The sequence below is a fragment of the Alosa alosa genome, chromosome 3, assembly GCF_017589495.1.
Source record: "Alosa alosa isolate M-15738 ecotype Scorff River chromosome 3, AALO_Geno_1.1, whole genome shotgun sequence".
Lineage (NCBI taxonomy): Eukaryota > Metazoa > Chordata > Actinopteri > Clupeiformes > Clupeidae > Alosa > Alosa alosa.
The window spans coordinates 37304335-37309900 of NC_063191.1; the positions used below are offsets into that span (position 1 = coordinate 37304335).

The 5566-nt window shown below is 39.1% G+C and overlaps 1 long non-coding RNA gene across 1 annotated transcript; it reads right to left on the minus strand.

Moving 5' to 3' along the window:
- Window positions 1-3849: 3849 nt before the first annotated feature.
- LOC125291990 lies at window positions 3850-5016 on the minus strand. The gene is made up of 2 exons (XR_007193112.1): window positions 4756-5016; window positions 3850-4547 (listed from the first exon to the last, which is right to left on the minus strand). It is a non-coding gene; the product is annotated as an uncharacterized LOC125291990 (long non-coding RNA).
- Window positions 5017-5566: the final 550 nt, after the last annotated feature.

The window sequence follows — 5566 nt, forward strand, 5'->3', positions numbered from 1 at the left end:
GCCTGGGCTATTGGCTCAATTGTTAGTGCGCTCGCCTCCCAATCCGAGGTGCTGCTGTTTGCGGGTTCGAGTCCGGGCGTGTGCAGGGCTGAATCGCGCAGGTTCAACACAACGCAGGTTACACGTACGTGCGTGCGTGTGTGTGAGTGATCTGATAATAGCCAGGACAGAGCTCATCTGCTACTACTGTCATGTGTGGTCACAGTGTATCATAGTTTGTCATACTGTGTTCTCTGCCGCATGTTCCTCTGTTCTGCACTGATTGGCTGAAATAGGGTTTACAGTATTGGTCCGTTGCCTTGTCATGCTCTTGTTTGTTTCCTTTTTATATTGCATACAATGTAAATGTGACTTCCCCCTGCTCCTCACCTGTTGTGTCCTACTTTCAATCATTTTCTGCACACACCTGTTCCCCGTGTTGAGTTTTCATCCCTTGTCCATTTTGTCGGCTCATTGGGTTATTTTCCCAAAGTCTGTTTTGTGCCTGCTGCTTTTGTGACCATATACTTCTATATTTTTGCCTGCTTGTCCCCTGTAGTTTCATCAAGAGACCTGCATGCCAAACGGAGTCGAAGGCTTTGCTGAAATCCACAAAGCATCCATATATTTTTCCGTTTTTGACCTTTGTAACGTTTTCTTGTATCAGTGTCTGTAAAGTATAAATATGATCTGTTGTTCTATTTTTTGTATGAAACCAATTTGAGAGGGGCTTAATATATATATTTTTTTTTATTAAGTTTGAAATTCGGTTATTGATTATACTACAGAATAATTTACCTAAATTGCTGCCTTGTGATATGCCTCTATAATTGTTTGGGTTAAATTTGTCACCATTTTTGTATATGGGGGTGATCTGACTAATTTTCCATTGGTCAGGAAAGTGGCCTGAGGATAATATTAAATTAAATAGTTTCAGGATTACTTGTTTAATTTTGGGGGTGCTATGTTTCAACATTTCATTATAAATTCCATCAGTGCAGCATGATTTTCTATTTTCAGTTTTTATTTTAGTGTTCAATTCAGATAATGTTATAGCTGAGTCTAATTCATTTAATTTATCCTTTTGTGTTTTTTTCAAGTGTTTTTAAATGGTTTGTTAGTTTTTGTTGTGCCAGGTTTAGTTCATCTCTTTTGTATAAATTTTCAAAATGGTCAACCCATGTTTTCCATTTGCTATTGGGATACAATTTTTTTTTTGGGGTTGTTAGTGTTTTCCACAGGTACCAAAAAGTGTTTTGATCTAACGTGTCATCAATTTCTATTAACTGGTTATGTATGTGATTGGCTTTTTTGCGTTTTAGAAGTGATTTGTATTTTTGTAGGGTGTCATGATATTTTATTTGAAGTTCCTGATTTGCTGGTTCTCTGTGTTTTTGGTTTGAATAAGATCGTAATTCTTTTCTTAGTAATAGGCAGTCTTTGTCAAACCATTTCTTTTTTTTGTTTTTCTTTGCTATTAACTATTCCTTGTCTTTTTAAAGATTTTTTGGCTATTGTGGAAAATATTGTTGTTAATGTTTTGGTGGCTACATTGATGTTATCTTCAGACTTTTTAAATTTGGTGAACAGGAAGGAGTAGATCATGTTTTCGACCTCGATGCAATTTGACTGGGATGTGTATTGCTCTAGTCTGTCATCGCTCCATTTGTATTGAACTGGAAGTGGGTGTAGTGTACTCATAGGTTTTTGATGTTCTATACTGGAATTTTTCTTTAAGCTAATTATAATGTGGCAGTGATCTGACAGAGGCAACTGTGGCATTACTGTGAAATAATTTATTTGGTTGTGATCTAAATCTGTTATAGCATAATCCACCACACTGCTGCCCAGCGGTGAGCAATAAGTGAATTTACCCAGAGAGTCCCCCCTTGTTCTGCCATTAACAATAAACAGACCAAGAGATTTGCAAAGTTTTACACCTCCTTGCCATGTCTATTGATGATGTTATCAAAATTGTTCCTGTGACTACTTATATTGATGTTTTGTTCTAGTGAAGAAACATGTTTATATCCAGATATGTCAATGTAATCTAAATCGGTTCCTACTCTTGCATTAAGGTTAAGCCCATAATTAGAATCTTCCCAAATGACTGGAGTTCAATGATGTCAGATTTTAACGTTTCAAATATGTTTTTCACTGTAATATGGAGATTCAAGAGGAGGAATGTATATGGCACATAAATAAGTGTCCTGTGTTGAGTTTGTGAGTTCTTTTGATAGTTTCAACCATATGTGTGATGATCCTTTTCTTACTACATATATGTATTTATTAATGGCTTCTTTAAACCAAACAACAATTCCCCCTGAGTTCCTGCCGCATTTTATATTGGGATGTTTAATAGAAGGGACATTTATATCTCTGTAGGAAGGTAATGAATAATGTCCCTGTCCATTTTACTCCACGTTTCCAGTGCTATGAATATATCTGAATTATTTACAGCATTTACAAAATCAAGTATCTCTGATTTTCTCTCGAAAGAAGAAGAGTGCATTCCTTGAACATTATAACAAATGATTTTAAGAAATGTCATTACAATGGTGTAGTTTGCCAGAAATAAGAATGTTTGTATACTCAAGTGCAATAATGATCCAATTGCGACACTGGTAAAGTATTATTTTTACCAGATAAATGACTAAACCTACAGAGAGATAAATATACTATAGGTAGGTAAATTATATCTACGAAGACAAACAGACTTGTGAACACTCAACACAGAGACACAGACAAATACATACATGTTTAAGTTCACTGACAGACGCAGACATATTCTAACATACATACACACCCACTTGCACACACATGCACAGAAACACAGACACACAGATACACACACACACACACACACACACACACACACACACACACACACACACACACAAACAAACAGGTATGCAATGTTGATTATGAATGTTATGCATAAGACAGAAATATAGTATACAATTAGATAGACTGACAAGTTTAAGTTTATATACACATATTTACACACTCAGACACTCATACCCCCCTCCCCATCCCTCCCCCCACACTCTCCAACCATGCATATTGATATTTCTGTTCAGATAGGTAATGATTATGTCAACATAAGAATACTGTATGTCTGAGCGTAGTCTACACACTTAAACCCACATATATAATACTCTCATACCCCCCTCCACATATATAATACTCTCATACCCCCCTCCACATATATAATACTCTCATACCCCCCCTCCACATATATAATACTCTCATACCCCCCTCCACATAAATAATAAAAAAAAAGAAAGAAAGGAAAAACAAAACAAAACTGCAGGTTATTAAAAAAAAGAAAATGAAAAAGAATAAAAGTAATTGTGCACACACACACACAAACACACACACACACACACACACACAAAGTCCTATGTCTTTTCACATTTACAAAATGAATATTCATACAAAGTGTTTTTTTTTTTTTCACTAATGCAAGAGACTATCATATATAAGTTGAAGCATTGTTGTTATCTGAGTGAGATCTCTACAAGTACCTTTGTTAGAGACTGGTCTCAACTGGTTTTTGGCTGTCTTTGATGATGTTTGGTCTGCTGCTTTCAGAGCATGGTATTCTCACTCTATTTAATGCTGTGTCTTTGAGTTTTTTAGCAAATATTTTCATGCCCTCCTTATGTATGTGGACATTGTCATATAAATGTCTAATGGTAATGTCTGTATGGTGTGCAACCTTTACGTTGGGTATATCAGCACAGAAGGACACAACTTTGCCGTTGATTCTTTCAGTGACACTTACAGGAATATCCCGTCGTGGAAGTATAGATGAGATGATTACCTTTGCATCTGGATGTTTTTGTGTGGCAATTTGGATGGTGCTGATTAAGGCTTCTGCCACATCAGTTCTCCTGTCTTTAAGGTCATTAGTCCCTGTATGGATAATTATGTGAGATGGATTATTGAGTAAGCCTTTTTGTATTATGTCCTTAGCTGTGTGTGTCGTTGGACACCAAAACGTCTTGACTTGTCTTCTAGGGAAAAGTCGTCTGGGGTTCAGATGATTCCCATTAGAGTCACACAGGATGATGTCATCCTGTTCCTTGCTTTGAGACTTTGTCCCTTGTTGTCCCTGACTGATGTTTGCTGAAGAGGAGGGTGGTCTGCTTTGGCAGGTGCGTTGCTGGGGTTTGGGAGGTTGGTCATGAGGTGAAGCTGGAGCTACAGGCACATTGACAGAGACTGTGGCACTTTCAGACAAGATGGGATTTTTGACTGATGGCTCACTGTTCCTGCTTTCCAGGGTATGATCCCTTGGATTCTCTCTGTGCCGTGCCATCCTCAACAGCTCTTCCTTCAGAGACCTCACCTCCTGCCGCAACTCTTGGTTGGCCTCCTCCAGCTGCCTTACTGCCGAGCAAAGTTGTTGCACCATGTTCCTGTCAGGGTGGATGATTTGGTCTTGAAGTTGCTGTAAGCTGAGAGCGGTTTCCTCTTTGAACATGATGTAGTCCTGTTCAAGTTGAACTATCACATCTCTCATTTTTGTGGTGTCAGAGGAGGGTGTCTTGGGGCCTGTATTACTGGGAGGACATGTAATAGGGTTATGTACATGTTGGCTATTTGAGTTGGTCTCAGCCCTGATGTAATAGTAATAGTCTCCACCACCTGGTCTTTTTTGATATTCAGAGCTTTTTCTTTGAGTTCTTTAAATTTGCTCTGAAATTGAACGAGACTTGCTTCAGTTCCTTGTACCATTACAGTCCCATTATGATAGAGGTTAACTGTCACCTTAAAGTCCTTTGCCCCCTCTAGTGTAATCTGTCTTCCTCTGCTGATGCCTCCTTTTCTCACACATTTCCAGACAGTGCAGAGGGTGGTATGCCATACTGTGGGGTGATTTGTGAAGAACAGGAGGTTACACAGGACCTTGTTGTCCTCCAGTCCCATGTAATCGGAGATCATTGCTTCTGGATGTTCTCTCATGATGTTTTCTTTCATTCTTTTCTTTTCTTTGGCTGTTTTTACAGTGTTGGGATAAGATATTTCCAACTCATCTTCATTTTGAAAAATGCCTCAGCCTTAGCCATGTTTTCTTCAATCCAGCATCCATTATGATGTCATTAAGTGGCGGTTTGGCTAACTCTTCCAACAATTAGCAACAATTAGCTTCTTGTAGGTTTGATTTCTTGATGATTTTTTGGCTTTTGAAAATTGACTCAGAGGTCTTACCTTGACAGTTTGTTGCCTCTGTTGTTTCTATTCAACTTCTCAATAAAACTATTACACTTTAAGTAAGTATAACAAACTTTTTCTGGCAAAAAAATTGTAGTTTCAGGAGCTCATTTTTCTTGCTGCCATTTGTGAAGCAGAACACCTCTCTCCTCCCACTCTCTCCTCCTCTCCACACTCCTCCTCCACCTCTCCTCTCCTCCCTCTCTCCTCCACTCTCCTCCTCCCCTCCCTCCTCCTCCTCTCTCCCTCCTCTCCTCCTCTCCCCCTCCCTCTCTCCTCCTCCACTCTCTTCCTCCTCTCTCCTCCCTCCTCCTCCACCCTCCCTCCTCCTCCTCTCTCCTCCTCCCTCTCCTCCTCCACCTCTCTC